The sequence below is a fragment of the Euprymna scolopes genome, chromosome 34, assembly GCF_053919585.1.
Source record: "Euprymna scolopes isolate OS-2025 chromosome 34, ASM5391958v1, whole genome shotgun sequence".
NCBI lineage: Eukaryota > Metazoa > Mollusca > Cephalopoda > Sepiida > Sepiolidae > Euprymna > Euprymna scolopes.
Window position 1 is genome coordinate 55,503,524 of NC_136515.1, and position 21,000 is coordinate 55,524,523.

At 29.0% G+C, this 21,000-nt stretch overlaps 1 protein-coding gene and 1 pseudogene across 4 annotated transcripts in view; one reads left to right on the top strand and one right to left on the bottom strand.

Moving 5' to 3' along the window:
- LOC145259207 (neuronal membrane glycoprotein M6-a-like) overlaps positions 1-21,000 on the top strand; it is a 1,045,587-nt gene that overhangs the window by 841,004 nt on the left and 183,583 nt on the right. The gene's annotated exons all lie outside the window — the stretch shown is intronic.
- Positions 11,765-11,902, bottom strand: LOC145259335 (U2 spliceosomal RNA; annotated as a pseudogene).

Sequence of the window (21,000 nt, forward strand, 5' to 3'; positions counted from 1 at the left end):
TCTTAGTCCCTGCCATACGGTGATTTCACTTTACGATCCCAACACTGGGACGAATTAATGCCGTATGCCGGAATTCTACTGTATATATATATATATATATATATATATATATATATATATATATATATATATATATATATATATATATAATGTTTGTCCACAAATACGTTTTTCATTGTTGCTCCAACTCTTACAACTAGTGAGTTTCGAAAGTTGAACCCCAGAGTTACCGGTGTCTGTTGCTCTATCAACTGAGCTAAAGTGCTAGTAGCTGGCGACTGGGCTATATCGTGGTTGAACAATAACAGCTTAGTACGAGATCAAAGTCTGAACAAAATATTGTTTCAGTTTCAGTTGCACTGGGATTAATTAATAGGTGTTATGGGGTAACCCGCTGGTACTAATGTTACCAACAAGGTACTTAACCCACTCTCTAGCAGCTATTATTGTCTCTACGACTTATTTGGTTATTGGCACATCGTATCGGATGGAATGGCAGTCGCCTGCTGTAAGTGCATCGCAGCAGCTAAAATAATTGTTCCTTGCTTTATATCAAAGATCGCACTCGCCCACAGAGGAAATGAGAATGCTGCAATAACGGCATGCTGTTATATCCCGATGCTTAGATCGCACCTGTTTAAAACATTTCAACATTTTATACTATTAAAAAAATGGCTGATTTAGAATCATTAACTTGTGTTTGTTTTTTTTTATCCTGTTCAGGTTTCAAGTATGTGAAAAACACACACACACACACACGCACACACACACACACGCACACACACACATATATATATATATATATTTATATTTCTGTAGAAATATATTTTCTTATATACCAATCCTTATATAAGAAGCTCAATGTAATTACAAGACTCGAGTTTCGCCTTCATTTGGGCTTATCAGTTAGAAATATCCGGACTTGGGTTTCAAAACCTGAGCCTCCTGCATGCGAAGCGAATACTCTGTCACATGAGCTAACGCGCCACACTCAAGAAAGTCTATTAACTAGCACAGATTAAGCAAATCGCGGCGAAATCTGACTATGGAATCTCGAGTCTTGGACTTTCAGTTTGTTGTGTGTTGTGGCCTTTGTGAGCTGCGTCGTTTATTGACTGTGGAAATAATTATATAATCTTTCACATTCTGAAAATTCTATTACTAATTGCTTGCTGCGTTAGCATGTTAGATGGCATCATCCTGATGATATACAATTCCTACTTGTGAGACATCCGCTTGGGTTATAGCTTGATTGGATGACCACACCCTTTGTTCGAGACGAAGTGAGTTTATTCCATAGTCGGATTTTTGTTGGCTGTTATGGCTGTGAAATCTCCGTAGGGCGGGGATTAAGCAAAATCTTATACAGTATATACTAAAAATTAGTCACAAAATACAGTACAGTATATAATACACATGTATATAATCAAACAACATTATATATAACACCGTAAGGCGGGGCGAACACCATAACCAGGGTCCGGAAAAACATCGTATTCCACATCATAACATGAAAAACCCGTATCCAGAGGATCTACTGTATATATATAATATATAAATATATATATATATATATATATATATATATATACACACACACAGTAGTAGTGAGATTTTGTTGTTACGTATTAGAAGTACAGAAAAAAAAACTATTCAAAAAAATTTTTCTTTACCGGCGACGCCATTTCACATGCATTCACATACGTGCATCCACGGTATGTTACACTGATAAGCAGAGACCCATCCCTTAGTAAAAAAAAAAAAAAAAAATAGACAAAAGTAACTAGAAAGGACTTGTCCTGCCTTGATAGAGTTCAAAATAGACTTCGTAGCCTCGTAGGAGATGTCCTTTTCTCTTCCCTGCAACCTCTATCTCACAGAAGAGATATGTTGTGAGCTTGTCTCTACTTTATCGTTATTTTCATGGCAAGTGCTCGATTGAGCTTCAATCTATGGTCCCCCCTCGCCCAACTTTCACAAGAAACACTAGACTAGCTGAAAACATTATCAATAATTCCCCCCACTCTTTATCTGTGCCTAAACCTAAACGTAGATTCCATGAACAAAGCTTCTTTCTTAGAACTGCACGCCTATGGAATTGTCTTCCGTTTTCCTGCTTTCCGGCTGACTACAATATGGTCGTCTTCAAGTCTAACGTAAACAAGTTCTTGATGAGCCGTTTCACTTAAGTTAAAAAATTTCCCGAATTTCCATTACGAACAATTACTATATTGTCCAATTAACTGCTGTACACTCTTAACCCTTATCATCATCTTATTATCGTCTTTGGGGCTTGATAAGTGGTTATGCCAATGTAAAAAAAAAAAAGTGAAGTACTACAGTCAATATATATTCAAGAATATAGTGAAAACTTACAATATAATGCGGTATTCAACTGGAAAACAAGGAACTATATATATATATATATATATATATATATATATATATATATATATATATATATACTAGCATGGGTGCCCGGCGTTGTCCGTATATTTGGAGGTGTATGTTGAGCAAAAAAAAAAAAAGCGGTCAGTTTTTTAACTTTGACCCTTATTATGACCCCTTAGAATTTATTGTTTTTGGGCTCAGCTAAAGTCATTTAGTTATATCCATGTCCAACGAACCTATATCTAAAATTTCAAGTGTGTAGACCCAAAATTGTCGGATTAGTTTGGTGGAGTTCTCAAATGTCAAATCGTTGAATTTTGACCCCTTAATCGCCAAATTTCTGGTCAAAAACCGATCACGTCGATTTTCCCAAATCTCAGTACCCTGTGTATCAAATTGCGAGTCTGTAGACTAAAAATTGACAGAGTTATTGCGTGGGGAAATGTATACAGACACACACACACACAGACACTTTATATATATATATATATATATATATATATATATAATACACACACACACACAGTTATTCTGACGCCTATTTAATTCTAACTCGCTTGAGATCGCACCTGTTTCATAGGCCAACATTTCTGCTATTAAAAGAAACAGCCGATTAAGAATGGTTAACACGTGCGTTTTGTTGTTGTTTGTAGTATTTGTCGACAATCTAAAGAGCGAATCCTGTGTAACTGATACCCCTCGGCTTTTGGTATATTTACAAAATTACACAACGCCTTCTTTGCTAACAGAAAACAAAGCGAATTTACTTCCAAGATATCAAATCTCATATTTCTAAGACAATGTTGCTTCCAGAATGCGTTGAAGAGTTTCGGTTGCTTGATGCAACTGGTGCCACAATGTGAGTCCCTTGTTTTTAAGTGGAATTCCGCATTATATTCTAAGCTTTTCACTATATTCAGGAATATACACTGACTGGAATACTTGACTTTTGTCTTTTTTTTTTTTTTTTTTTTTTTTTTTTTTTACTAAGGGATGGGTCTCCGCTTATCAATGTAACATACCGCGGATGCACGTATGTAAATGCATCGATTCTAGCTGATGGCACCCAAGTCATATATATTTTTTAGTTGTGATCTCACTACTAGACATAAGGTTCAATATAATAATCGATGGAGAATTGTCTCTGTAAATAATAAATACGTGATCTGTATAAATTAAAATATCATATTTAAGCGTATCTTACGACCGGACAACACCGAGCGGCCTGCTAGTAATATATATATATATATATATATATATATATATATATATATATATATATATATATATATAGTGTGTGTGTGGAGAGAGAGAGAGAGAGAGAGAGAGAGAGAGAGAGAGGAGAGAGGAGAGAGAGAGAGAGAAAAGGAGGCATAAAGTCCTATTTTCTTAGTATCTGACTACAATAAGAATTGAACTTTGGTCTGCCAGCTCATTAATTAACCATTAAAAACTTCAATAAGTGCTAGAAATCTGAAAGCTTAGAAATTCTTCAATCATCGGAATTTCACAATGCTAAACGATACGCCAATTTCAATAAAAGTAGCAGAAATCCCCAAAATTATCCAGTATTAAAAAAGGATTCGAAATCCGGACCCTAGTGATTAACATCCAATGCGCTACAGACTGGGCTAACACAATTGCTATTTAAATGTGCTAGACATAATATAACATAAAAAAAGGCATTTAGTTATTTTTTTAGGATACAGAATGAGTTCAATTATTTTAAGAAAAGTATTGTTGCGCGCTAAGTGGAAACCATCATATATTTATGTATACGTTCATGAATAAATTTACCAATTATCTTAGCACCTTCAGGGCGTGCTCGCAGACAACAATGGAATGAAAATTTGAGTAACTGACGGAATTCCAGCTTTGTTTCTAACCAATTCTGATCGTCATAGTAACGGAAACATATATGTATGTATGTATACATGTATGTATGTATGTATGTATGTGTGTATATAATATATATGTATATATATATATATATATATATATATATATATATATATATATATATATATATATATAAATTACAATTAAATTTACAAAAATGATCCAAGATGGTAAAACGAAAGTATATTATAAATATTAAAGAATTAATATTTATAAAGTAATCTCAACCAGATGTAAAAGCTCGATAAAACCAAATAGGTGATAGAGCTTATAATACGAGTAAAAAGTTAATAAAACATGTTAAAAAACACTTTGAAAAAGAATTAATAACATTTAATTTGAAAAGGAAATACTAAATAAGTGGATAGTCCTTAAACCGCGGAGTTTCGAAGAAATACTTTCCTTTTCATCAGAGGGTAGAGTTTTGAATGCAAAGGGATTTGATGAAACTGCAAGTAATTCAAAGATCTTACTTGATAACAAAAAGTGAAGCAGAGGGAATAGGGTGAGGAAAAAAAAGTGATAAAGGACTATCCACTTATTTAGTGTTTCCTTTTCAAATTAAATGTTTTAACTCCTTTTCAAAGGTTTATTAACTATTTCCTCTTGTTTTATTAACTATTTCCTGTTGGATTTATGAAAGTATAAAAATACATCAATTTTCGTGTATGAGAATTAAACGGGAGGATTACTTCAAGGGGAAATAACTCTCACAGCTTAAATGAAGTTACTTCCGTTTCTAAAGACAACTAGTGTAGGCCATTGAAAATACTCAGTTTAACAGAAATTATACGAATCAACTTAGGTATGCACTATACATATATTATATGCATATATTATACATATATATTGTGCATATATAATATATATAATGTATATATATTAAATATAATGCACATATAATATATATAATGTAATGTTTATATAATATATATATATATATATATATATATATATTATATATAATATAATAAAAAGTATATCTTTTATATAATACTTTGGTTGCAGAAATCCCTCTCTAGACTAAAGTACCGTAGGTTTCAAAGTGGATTCCAGATTATTTTATTTTAGCCACAGATGCCAGTGTCTGCAACTGTCCAGGGACGGTAGTGTCCACCAGCAATTACCGTAGTTTAATTTTTTACGAGGGAAGTGTCATGCTTCCACTGGGCAACGCCGGTTACCGGATTCGGCTAGTATGTAAATATATATTTATATACATAATATAATATATATATAATATATATAATATGATATATATATATAATATATATAATATATATATAATATATATGTTATATATATAACATATATATATATATAACATATATATCTATCAAATACACTTAATTTCACCCACTAGATATAACATATATATAACACATATATCTATAACATATACTTAATTTCACGCACTATTTATATAAACATATATATATATCTATACATATATTATATTAAACATATAATATATATATATATATATTTATATAAAACATATATATAATATGTATATTTATATAAAACATATAATATATATATATATAATATATATATATATATATATATATATATATATATGATTAGTTTTTTTGTTTGAAAATGAATTCCAGCAGAGTGCTTAATTAAAAGGAAAATCCGAAATGTAAGAGCGTATTTATATTTTGTGTACAGAAACTTGTTAGTTGAGACAGATCATTGGTACCGTCGATTTCAAGCCCGATAATAAGGCCCGTTTAAGGTATCCTTATCAAGCTCTCTTCAGCCAAATATTCTTCTCTATATATATGTATATAAAACCGATATATATAATTTATATATAAAATACATATATCATATATATATGTATATAAAACCTATATAATATATATATGTATATAAAAATATATATATATAATATATATATGCATATAAAACTTATACGATATATATATGTATATAAAACATATATATATAATATATATATGCATATAAAACTTATATAATATATATATATGTATATAAAACTTATATATATAATATATGTATATAAAACTTATATATATGTATATAAAACGTATATATATAATATATGTATATAAAACTAATATATATAATATATATGTATATAAAACACATATAATATATTTATGCATATAAAACATATATATTTAATATATATATATATAAAAAATATATATATGTATATAAAAAATATATGCATATAAAACATATATAATATATGTATATAAAACATATATATATAATATATGTATATAAAACATATATATAATATATGTATATAAACCATATATATATATGTATATAATATATATATAATATATGTATATAAAACATATATATAATATATGTATATAAACCATATATATATATGTATATAATATATATATAATATATGTATATAAAACATATATATATAATATATATGTATACAAAACATATATATAATATATATAAAAATATATGTATACAAAGCATATATATATTATATATATGTATAATATATGCATACAAAACATATATATATAATATATATATATATATAAAACATATATATCGTATATATATGTATATAAAACATATATATAATAAACATGTATATAAAACATATATATAATATATATGTATATAAGAACTATGATATATATATGTATATAAAACCTATTTATAATATATATATGTATATAAAATACATATATAATATATATGTATATAAAACACATATATAATATATATATGTATATAAAACATATATATAATATATATATGCATATAAAACATATATATATATTATATATATGTATATAAAACATATATGTAATATATATAATATATATATGTATATAAAACATATATAATATATATAAAACATATATACTATATATATAAAACATATATAATATATATATATAAAACATATATAATATATATATAAAACATATATATAATATATATGTATATAAAACATATATATAATATATATGTATATAAAACATACATATATAATATGTATATAAAACATACATATATAATATGTATATAAAACATACATATATAATATGTATATAAAACATACATATATAATATGTATATAAAAAATATATATATGTATATAAAACATATATATATATATGTATATAAAACATACATATATAATATGTATATAAAACATATATATATATGTATATAAAACATACATATATAATATATATGTATATAAAACACATATATATATAGAATATATGTATATAAAACATATATATATAATATATATATATATATATGTATATAAAACATATATATATAATATATATGTATATAAAGTATATATAATATATATTTATATAAAACATATATAATATTTATATATATTTATATAAAACATATATAATATTTATATATATTTATATAAAACATATATAATATTTATATAAAACATATATAATATATATATATTCATATAAAACATATATAATATTTATATATATTTATATAAAACATATATATATATTCATCTTAAACATATATAATATATATATATATATTTATATAACAATATATAATATATAGTTCTATAAAACATATATATATAATGTAAAATATACATATATTATGTATATAAAACTATATATATATAATATACACATATATATATAAAACTATATATGTATATATATAAAACATGTATATTATAATATATATGTTATATATATATATATATATATATATATATATATATATATATATATATATATATATATATATATAATCTGTATATGATATAGTATGTTATAAATATATGTGGGTGTGGATTTGTATTTATGAATATATAAATAGGGGAGAAGAAATGTATCATAAAAATAAGTCATTTTATTAACCAAAAGATTGAAATATTCATGAAGTTAAAAAGAATTCTTTTCGTTTGAAATCTAATTATCCAGATATTAGTTACAGATTTCTTCAGCATAACGACAAAATAAAAAAAAAGCGCTCATAGCCAGAGAATTATTTTGAATTGCTAAAAAAATATGGATGAAAAGTGAGCTCTGCAAACTTTTTCGTCTCTCGTGTAAAAGCTGTAGCTAAATTTCCCAATTGAAACCTAATTGGTATGCAATTCCTCAAACGAACGGTTGCAGGGGAAAAAACATTTCCATTCCCTCGTACAAAGTCGGCCATTTTGTGCTTGACAATTCGCTATGGTTTTACTTAATCTTTACAAAAACATCGCATTTTGTTTTTCTTTAATCAGGGGCACATCTCTACCGTAATACTTGACTTTAGTCTTAAACTTTTTCTCAAGACCGGAATATGAAAGCATTAGAATTGTTTGTTAATATATGTATGCATATATATACATCTATCTATCCATCTATCTCTCTCTCTCTCTCTATATATATATATATATATATATATATATATATATATATATATATATATATATATATATATATGTATGTATATTTATATATATATATACATGGATATCTTTGTATGTATATATATCCATATGTATTTAGATATATATATGTATATATATATCCATATATATATTCTTATATATATATATATATATATATCCATATATATATTCTTATATATATATATATATATATCCATATATATATTCTTATATATATATATATATATATATATATGTATATATATCCATATATATATATATTCTTATATATATATATATGTATATATATCCATATATATATATATTCTTATATATATATATTCTTATATATATATATATGTATATATATCCATATATATATATTCTTATATATATATATATGTATATATATCCATATATATATATTCTTATATATATATATATGTATATATATCCATATATATATATATTCTTATATATATATATATGTATATATATCCATATATATATTCTTATATATATGTATGTATATATATTCTTATATATATGTATGTATATATATTCTTATATATATATGTATGTATATATATTCTTATATATATATATATATGTATATATATTCATGTATATATATGTATATATATTCATGTATATATATGTATGTATATATATTCATGTATATATATGTATATATATATATTCATGTATATATATATTCATGTATATATATGTATATATATACATTTATATATCTATGTATATATACATCTATATATAGACATATATATATGCTTATATCTATCTATATATACGTGTGTGTGTGTGTATTGTTTGTTGTTATATCTAAACCAAAATTTGATCGTCATTTTTGGTTTTTGTTTTAAAACAAGAAGTATCTTTTTTTTATAATCACGAATATTCAGGCTAACGACCCTATGAGAAAATGGCATTCTCATTAATATAATTCCGATTGGGTCAAAATATTTTCTGGAAAGAAAATAAATCGAATTACATTTTATTGCTCTTACGAACCAACAAATGAAGTGGCTATTCAGAACCAAATAATTATTTTGCCGAGTGAAATACTTCGAGGACAAAAAAATCGAAGCAGAGATTTACTTTGCTTTACATATTAGATGAGTAAAAGAAAACTCCATGATTAATTACTAATCAAATAGAGTTAAAGCTCACAACTAAAGAGTACTGTAAACCACACGTTAATCAAACGTGTAAAACACTTTTACAGGTATTACGAGTTTAGAGAGCAAGCGACTAAGTTTATGTACACTGCAACGATTTTGCTTCAATTTCCCCGGAGACTTTCTCCTGTTTGATCTTTAAATGTTGCCATCATCAAAAGGTGGGAAACTTCAAATATCATCACAAATTCCCCAAGGAATCCGAAAATTCATGAGCCTGGAATGCAGGCAAGAAACTCGAAAAAAAAAAAAAAACATGGAAGGAGAACACAGCACAATTATTAATTTCCAAAGCCCTCAAAGTACTAGTTTTTCTCGCTTTAGATTCGAGACCTCCCAGGCTCTTGGATGGTAAATCTGCAGAAATTTAGACGCGTCAGTTTAATTTGTTTCTAGTATCTATGTTAACCTGTCGTCTGATACAAAAGTCGAAATCTGAATAGTTGGTTTAGTTATGTAACTAGATAGACGGGTTTGAAGTATGTACAGTTTTAGTTTAGGACTCAGAAGAGAAAGACTCCCATATGTTGTGTCCAGATAGATAGGAAAGTGGTCAGAAGCAACACGTTGCTATAGAAACGGATAAGATTATCTTCAGCATGTATAACCTGTCTATATATACAAGGATGTTATGTTATTATTGCTAAACAGCGCTATATTTTATCACTTGATTAACCAACATTCCTGTTTTCTGTTCCAATTTAGGAAACTTTTAGTTGACAACACATCCATATTTGAACAAATCAATAATCGTTGGTTGGGTGGTTGTTTTTGTTTTACGGCATATCAACCCTTTTGGGTTATTTAATGCCAAATCCAGTGATTTTGAAGAACAATTTTTTAATAGAGTATATTTGTTTTTTAAGTCGGTTTCTATTTAACCCATAGTTGGGACCCTAACAGGTAATACCAATCCGGGTCAGCGTGGACTTGGGAGCAATGGCAATTAAAGGGTGGCTCCACACTCCACAAAGCCCGCAAGCTGGGGCCTCATCACTGGATATAGTTTAAGGTCATATCCAGGACCTTCAAGTATTTTAACGTTTGTTTTGTGGTGTATTTATATATATATATATAATAAGGTTGATATAATTCAGATCAACGTTGTGACCCAACGGGTAACTAGTACGCCCAGTAGATTCATATAATACATGTAACTTTCATTCTGGAGTTATCGGCCTTGTAAGCAATTACGCATCCTCATATTTAATATGTGGTGGAATGATCTAACGAGATAAAGATAGAGTACCCCCTTCCCTCTACCTTCCCTTATTTTGATAGATGTGGGTTAAATTTCTTTTTGAAAAATCACTCGTTATATAATAACGATGTCTGTTCTGCCAACATATTAAAACCGGAAGTGCAGCAGACAGCAGGAAAGAAGCACATCCGTTTCCCACGAAATACGATGAATAAAAAATTATTTTAATTTCGTTTTTCGGTTCAGTTTAACTTATTTTTTAGATGTGTCAACGCATTTTGATGAGAGACTATCCGTCTATTCGTTCGTCTGTGAAGCTCTGTATGATTGCCTATTCGTCGTTCTGTGACGCTGATGTTAGTCTGTAACATTTTTGTTGGTCTGTGAAAAAAAACAAGGCCGATAGCCATTAGTCGCGTGCTCTCGTGTAATGAATGAATGCGTGAATGTTGGATTTTTATGAAATTCTTAAAGATAAACTAAAATGACCGAAAATTGGGCTGAAATGACTTAAATAAATAAAAGGTAAATGACTTAGAATGACTTTAATGAACTTAAGGATGAATTGAATGACCTTAAGAATGACTTGAATGCTTAAAAAATAACTGGAATCCTTCAAAAACAACTTGAATTATCTGGAGAATGAATGGCTTTGAGACTGACTGGTTGTAAAGTGGGTGATCATTTTACATTAAATTAATACAGAAAAGTGATCCCCCACTTTATATCACAAAGTTACAAACATAAGTACAGCATGTAGTAAGAACAGATACTACACTTTGATCTTGGCCAAAAGGCCAAGAAAAGGGTAATATTTATTTGCCCCCCACCGAGCAAATTAGGCACAAGGCCGATTTTTAAAGTGAGGAGTGAAGGGGAAATGGGGACCAACTCCCCGGGGAGTAGGGGAGCTGGATAGTGACAATTGGTATGAAGGGTTGCCCCTACATTAACCAAGGTCTTATATGTGGAGTTTCCCCCACATATGGTCTTTGCTTGCAGTATCTGCCGGAACAGATACTACACTTTGATCTTTATATTTAATTTATTTCGTGAAAATGAAAATTACAATCAAAATAATTCAATGTAAAATTAAAATAAATTAAAAGCAAAATTCAAATTTACAAAACAAATTTAGGCACAAGACCATTTAAGATCTGGGTGGGAGAGTGTTGCAGGGTCTTTGGGCCAAAAGGCCAAGAACAAAAGTGTTATGGACCGACCGACCGACCGACTTATAGAGTAGCTTGCACGAGACTAATAAAAATGCGGTACTAACCTAATGTGGGTTTAATCGGCTTCATCCAAAGGAGGAAGTTTCATGGGAGTATAAAATTCATAAGCAGTTTCCAGTCGCATGTATATTATCGGTAGAGGAGCTGACTTTTTGCAACTCTTGCAGGGAGGTTTAGACGGCCCCTTGCATACAGCGCTTGGTATTCCCAAATTGGTTACCTATCTGGTACTGACCAGGCTCAACGTTGCTTTACTTTGAAGATCTAGCGAGAACCATTATGTCAACGTGATTATGCCGTATTTTTGGTATGTGAAGCTCTGTATGTATGTCTATTCATTGGTCTGTTACACTTACATTATACGTGATGGTTTCGTTGGTTTGTGACGCTTTATTTGGTCTGTGACAGTTGAATCGACCTGTGACGCTTTCGTTAGTCTGTGAAACACCGTTTATCTGTATGTCTACCTATTTGTGTGTCTGTGACACGTTGGTTTGTGGTAATTCCGTTAGTCTGTTATCGCTTTCTATTGTCTGTTAACGCTTTCGTTGGTCTTCAACGTTTCTGTTGGTCTGTGAAGCTTCCCTTAGCCTGTTAACGCTTTCGTTGGTCTGTGACGCTATTCATCGCTACATCTGTCTATTCGTTATCTGTGAGGCCTTTCTTGTCTGTTATGCTTTCGTTTTTCTGTGACGCTTTGTTCGTTGATATGTCCGTCTATTCCTTGATCCGTTACGCTTTCGTTGGTTTGTAATGTTTTCGTTTGTTAAGCTGTCACAGTTCAAGGTGCGACCGCGCATATTCATAAGTGGTCTGTGCGTCCATCGGTTTGTTCGTCGTTCGAAATAACATTATGATCTATAAACGCGTAAATTAACTGCATGCATTGTGTCGATGCCAATTCAAAGCGGCTCTGTTCGTCATTTGGTTTGTCACGCTTGACGTGTAAATAGTATTTTCGTCTGTGACATCCGTTAAAGGAGAAAATTGAATAACAGCATCTTATTCTTATAAAAGCATTCAATCGATCGAGATGTTCACTTATAGTCTGTAGATATTTAGCGACAGTATGATCCTCGGGGCAATGCGAAAACTCGAGAAGGCCAAATAATCCGGTGGAGAGAAAGACGGCATCGACAACCCACTGGGTCCTACTTGACCACGCCTAGTCAGTGGAAAATAGGTAAAATGGAACCAAGGAGGTGTTCCTCTTCCATAAATGACGAAATAAAAAAACATGATAATGATGATGAAAATATTTTTTTTGTTGAGCGGTCTATTACGCTTAAGTTTGCAATTGTATTGAGGTTGGTCTGTCACGCTTGAGTTTTCCATCCATGCTTCCGTTCAGTCTTGAAAGACAAAGGATACCTCGCAGGGGCAGTAGCATGTGTAATTGTGAGGCAAGGGTTGCGCAATCTCTAACCACACCTCTCCTGAATCGGCACTGTTTGAGTCCAGTGGCAAGAAGAAGACCGGGACGACTGGAAACAATGTCGAGATAAGCGGAGAGCACATAAAGCACCTGAAAATTCCAAATGGTCACCCATTTAGTACTGACCAGGTTCAACGTTGCTTAACTTCGGTGATCCAACGGAAACCGGTGTGTCAACGTGATTATGCCGTATGCTTGAGTTTTAGATAGCAATTTCAACGTTGAACGCACAGCCTGAACGAACGCTAAAGAATATCTGTTTCTTATTTTATTACGTGATTTTAATCTCGAAAATCTCTTGTTATTTCAGGTTTGAGGAATTTCACTTTTACAATGCTATTATTTCTTGTATAGAAAGTTTTTAACACGTGCTCGCTAAACACAGACAATCACAAATGTATTATAAGAATCTTTTTCTTTTTGTCTTTTTCCTTTTTCTTTTTTCTTTCTTTTCTTTTTCTTTTCTTTTCTTTTTCCTATTTCTTTTCTCTTTTTTCTTTTTCCTTTTCTTTTCTCTTTCTTTTTCTTTTTTCTTTTTCTATTTTTCTCTTTATAATTATTATTATCATTATTATTATTATTATTATTATTATTATTATTATTATTCATTTATTTTTATTTTTATTCATCATCAGCATCTTTTTTTACTTCAGCTATTACTTCTACTTCGTCTTTTTCTTGTTCGAAACATATGATCATAACAGTTTACAATTTCTTTACACAATTTTTGCACTTTAATTTGACATTACGAAGTCTTTTAAACTGCACTAGTTGGGCAGTTGTCATTAAACGTTGATATAAAGATAGGCTTAGTATTGTAAATCTCCATTTAAAATTAAAAATTAAGTAAAGTGGAATTTAAAATTCGAATAAAACGATATATGCCATAATAACGTGTACACACACCTGTTCCCGTTAAATTACCGAAGTTAAGCGATGTTGAGCCTGGCCGCTACAAGATGGGTAACCATTTAGATGTACTAAACGTTCTATGTCATCCCGCCTAACTGCGATATATATATATATATATATATATATATATATATATATATATATATATGTATGATAATGCATACGCAATCTACATAAATTAAAATATCACGTTTAAATGTATTGTACGACCGAGCAACGCCGGGCGTTCACCTATTATATATATATACTTTCAATTTGTCGTTACATAAACAGTAATGTGTTGCTATGCAGTCATGAGCATGTTTCGGTATTCTAGTGGTTGGCAACAACGCTTATATTCAAAAGCGGAATTAAGTGTTGGTGCCTGAAGAGGCCTTGTTTCCTTGCTTTCAGATGGAGCAAGAGTATTGCTTGCTATCTGAGGCGCCACCAGAGAGCACCGATGGGACCACTCAAGCATTTTTCTGCAGTGTCGATATGATCTTTTTTTAGGAGTGCTGGCTCAATTATTTCCATCTTCCCACCTTGTGTCATATCCTGGCCTTTGGTGAGGAAATAAATACCTACCAATAAAAGAATTATCATTCTCAACCACCGTGGTTCAGTTCTGTATTCTGGTTTCTTTCTATAATGATGTTAGGGGCTGGGCGTGGCTGCGGAAGCTTTTCCTTGACTTCATTTGGGACGGTATGTCCTTGAAGAAGTTGGCGATACTCACTGTTAAGCTTAGTAATTTCTATGGCAACTTCCCGTATATTGCTGGCAACTTCCCATCAAACATCTGCTAAGTTATAATCGTAGTGTACAAAAACAATGTTTCTACTGTACCAACGAGACGAAACACCTGAAAATTCCACGGTACTTTCTAATTCAATTTACATAATATGCTTTTATAAAAACTAATATTCCTTTTGAAAAAAACAATGATTATGCAGAAGTTTACAACAATGTTTAAATATATATAAATGTCAAAGACGGTGACTCAATAGTTCACGATATAAATTGAAAACCTGTGCATGCCAAGTCCGAATCCCCATCTAACCTGCTGATGAGGAGGAAACTTATATATGTATGTATGTGTATATGTATGTATGTGTGTATACGTATGTGGATGTATATATGTATGCATATGTATGTGTATATGTATGTATATATATATATATATATGTATATGGACATGTATGCGTATATGTATGTATATATATATATATATATATATATATGTATATATGCATGTGTATGTATACAGGTATATATATATGTATATATGCGTTTGAATGTATACATGTATATATGTATGTGTACATATACGTACGGTATGTATATTTATATGTATTTATGTGTATATATATATATATATATATATATATTATGAGTACTGATTTGCTATGTAATAAATTAGTATATTTCTGTTCTAGTATTGCCTAATACTAAAGTTATTAGTGTATGTGTATATATATATATATATATATATATATATAGGTCCTGGTTACGACTCTTAAACTATATTCGATGGTGACGCCCCAGCTTGCGGACTTTGGGGAGTGTGGAGTCACCCCTTAATTGCCATTGCTCCCAGGTCCACTCTGACCCAGAGTGGTAGTACTTGTTAGGGTCCCAACTATGGGTTAAATAGAAACTGACTTAAAAAAAAAAACAATTATATTCTATTAAATTTTTCTTCAAAATTACAGAATTCGGCATTAAATAACCTAAAAAGGGTTGATATGCCGTAAAACAAAAACAACCAACCATTCGGAGACAAGATACAGCAGCATGCCCAAAGATATACTGACTATATCTAGAATGTGTACCTCACACAATTGTTGGTTTACTTTTGTAGAAAATATCTGCACATTTAAAATGTGTTTTTATGGTGATCGGAGGAGAAAAAAAAACTAACTTTATAGTTATATATTCAGTGATTTATAAAGACTCGGGAAAAATATTTGAATCGTCCCATCACTAATATATATATATATATATATATATATATATATATATATATATATATATATATAAATTACAATTAAATTTACGAAAATGATCCAAGATGGTAAAACTAAAGTATATTATATATATATATATATATATATATCAAAGGATTAATATTTATAAAGTAATCTCAACCAGATGTAAAAGCTCGATAAAACCAAATAGGAGATAGAGCTTATAATGATATATTATAATTCATTCATGTGAAATCACCTTTTTCTTCACCATATTCCCTCTGCTTCACTTTTTGTTATCAAGTAAGATCTTTGACTTACTTGCAGTTTCATCAAATACTTTTGTATGCAAAATCCGATCCCGCATTTTGCTAATTCCTACCCTCTGATGAGAAAGAAAGTATTTTTTCGAAACTCCGCGGATTAAGGACTATCAACTTAAGTGTTTCCTTTTCAGATTTTAACTCTTTTTTAAAGTGTTTTTTAACATGTTTTATTAACTATTTGCTCTCTCATATATATATATATATATATGTGTGTGCATATATATATATATATGGATTATTTAGCTTATACAGACATGTTAAGTGTGTGTGTGTGTATGTGTGTGTGTAAAACGTATGAAATTTACTTTAGTGCGGTGATAGAGAACAGCGACTCGTTATATTGTTTTTAGTTTTAGCTAGCCATACCGATGAGTCTGATTAAGACGAAGCATATGCGTGTGGATAGAATGTTTGGCTATATTAAAGCTCTTATCAGATGATTGAACATATCTAGCTTATCTGAAATCAGAACCGCAACATTACTAAAATACTTGTGCCGTTTACACATTCTTTTCGCAGGACGTACGACACAACGTTTTGTTAGCATAATCAAATATAAATACCTGGTAAACGGAATGTATATAATATTTCGTCATTTGCAACAGTATACCTGGAAAAGTAGGTAATTATAAAATGGAATGTTAGGAATGCCCGGTAACACCCAGAAACGTATTTAAAAAGAAAATAAAATAAAATAAACAGAGCACTTGAAACCATTGTATGTCACGGTAATGGTGCAACGATAATAATGTTTAAGAATATTATAGTACACTAGCGAGACTCGTGTCCCGGAGTTGCCCGGGAAAAATGAGCCGACCAACACTCATAATTCCATCTTTCTTTTGCCCGGTCGTAATATGCGCTTAAATATGATATTTTAATTTGTTTAGATTTCGTATTTATTATTATAGTCATTAATTCGAAAGTAAAAGTATGTGGATGCTATCAGTTAGAATCTAAACCGAAATCAAAACTTAAGCATTCAAAGCCGGTGACGTTACCACTGTACCAACGTGACACGCATATGAATTAAAAATAAACTAAGATGAATATACAAAATGTATAACGATTTTTCTTTTTCAATTTTGACCCATTTTTATTCCTTAAAAGCTATTTTAACCGGTTAAAACCTATAAAAGAACGGGCCGTTAAAAATCCAATCACTTGAGGCCCCTAGCGCCGCTCTACAACTTTTAGTTTCGGGGGAGATAGAATTTGAAAATATGGGGACAAACAGACAGACTTGTTATATATTAGATTTAGCAAAAGAGCAAAATGATTGACTTGGTTACAAATGAATCGAAATGCATTATGCTGGAATTTAATTTTGTAATGTAATTAATAAGGGAGGATTAACACTGACTTGTTTGCTTGGTCACGGTGTGTGTGTGTGTGTGTGTGTGTGTGTGTGTGTGTGTGTGTGTGTGTGTGTGTGTGTGTGTGTGTGGAAGAAAAGGATAATTTACAGTGTAGACTTGAATGAAAGCCCCCCCCACCCAGAGGGAAATAGAAGAGAAGACGAGAAATACTATTTTCACGCAGAATGCTAAATTCTATCGGTAACATATTGAAGTATGTGTTATATAATGAAATGGAAATAATTATTTCGTCAGAGTAAGAATGCTGAATTAATGGAGAAATACATTTGCAAAAAGTTACAAAGGCTTATATATATATAAATATATATATATATATATATATATATATATATATATATATATATATATATATATAGTTATGGGATGATGCCAATAATTTTTCCAGATTCCGATACTTTATAAATCTCTAAAGATTTAACTCTAGAGTTATTTTCTTGATTACCGTCAAAACACATGTAAAATGTGCTGACATTTTCTCAAACGTAAAAACTCAATTGTGGTGGTGGAAGAATGATCTATAGATTTTAATTTTACTATTAGTTTAAAAGCAGTAAATATTTAGTATTTTATCATTACTAACCAGTAGTGGAAGATCTTCTTTTAAACAAAATCAGATTTAAAAAAAAAAACGGCAATTAATCGTTTCTTTTTTTTGGGGGGGGAGGGCATAGGAAAATAGGAACACATTTTTCCCATTCCAATCTTGATTCTGATACTCCAAAAGTTCAAATTTTTCTGATTTCGATTTTGATTAATCGTCCTAACACTTTATATATATATATATATATATATATATATATATATATATATATATATATATATATATATATATATATAAAATGGGTTGAGAAATTCCAACGAAAGAAAGATGTATTTAAATATATATATATATATATATATATATATATATATATATATATAAAATGGGTTGAGAAATTCCAACGAAAGAAAGATGTATTTAAATATATATATATATATATATATATATATATATATAATGGGTTGAGAAATTCCAACGAAAGAAAGATGTATTTAAATATATATATATATATATATATATATATATATATATATATATATATATATATATATATATATATATATATAAAATGGGTTGAGAAATTCCAACGAAAGAAAGATGTATTTAAATATATATATATATATATATATATATATATAAAATGGGTTGAGAAATTCCAACGAAAGAAAGATGTATTTAAATATATATATATATATATATATATATATATATATATAAAATGGGTTGAGAAATTCCAACGAAAGAAAGATGTATTTAAATATATATATATATATATATATATATATAAAATGGGTTGAGAAATTCCAACGAAAGAAAGATGTATTTAAATATATATATATATATATATATATATATAAAATGGGTTGAGAAATTCCAACGAAAGAAAGATGTATTTAAATATATATATATATATATATATATATATATAAAATGGGTTGAGAAATTCCAACGAAAGAAAGATGTATTTAAATATATATATATATATATATATATATATATATATATATATATATATATATATATATATATATATATATATATATATATATATATATATAAGTTCCGGTATATAACTAACATGAACTAAAGACCAATATTTCTTCAAAAGTTCTCATTACGCGTGTGGAGTTTTATATGAATAAAATCATACAAATAAAAGTAAAGTAATCTACACGGATCAATTTTTATTTTAGTCTTTATGATACGTGAGTAATGTAGAAACGTTAGTAGATCTGCGTAAACTCTTCAAGGTCTTCTTGATCAATTCAGAAAAGTTTTCTTTCACAAAAATCTCTGTTAACATAAAAAAAAATGTTAATAGGAAGTTTTAGAAAAATCCAGAATGTTTGAAAAAGACCAGGAAGGTTATGGAATGTTATATTACTGGTTAGTGATATCTATATAAAAAAATAAGAAAAAAAACGAACTTGTCTTGTGGACTTAAGCAGTTTAATTAAAATTCTGACGTAATATGCGACTTATAAATAAAATAGCCGAAATAGCCTATTAAAGAATTCTTAATCAACAAAAATCGAAAGAACCTCCTGCTGCAAAAAGGAGACTACTTTTTGAGATTTTCTCTGACCAAAGTTATAATATATTTAAGATTTTAGATTTCCGTTATGAATTTAAAAAAAAAAAAAAAAAAAACTTAATAAAAAAAAATTTAGCACACGCATTTCTCATAAGTGTTGTCCGACCTCCGTCACGTTTCTCTTTCATAACACTCCTTTCTCCGCGGGATATTGAATCAGCCTAAGTAAAAAAAACGTTTTTGTTTTTCGTTTGTATTACATATTTTTGTGGGGGTGAATTGAATGCTATATTCAAAATGATCTCACTGTTATTCTCTTGTTGCCAGAATTTTAGCCAAATTCCACACATTATGTAAAATCCTGATGAATAATGGCGCGAAGATTCATTGTTTAAGTACCAAAAGGAATCCATTGTTAAAAAAATATATAGATTCATTAGCTATTAGAGTAATTTTTTTTTTAATTTATCTGAGTTATATGATAGCACTTTCAGTAAGATTTGCAGATACCAAATCTGGGGAAACCTTATTTCATTCTCTGTAAATGTCATTCGCATTTAAGACGATACCATTTTTGATTTTCTGTACAAAAGTGTT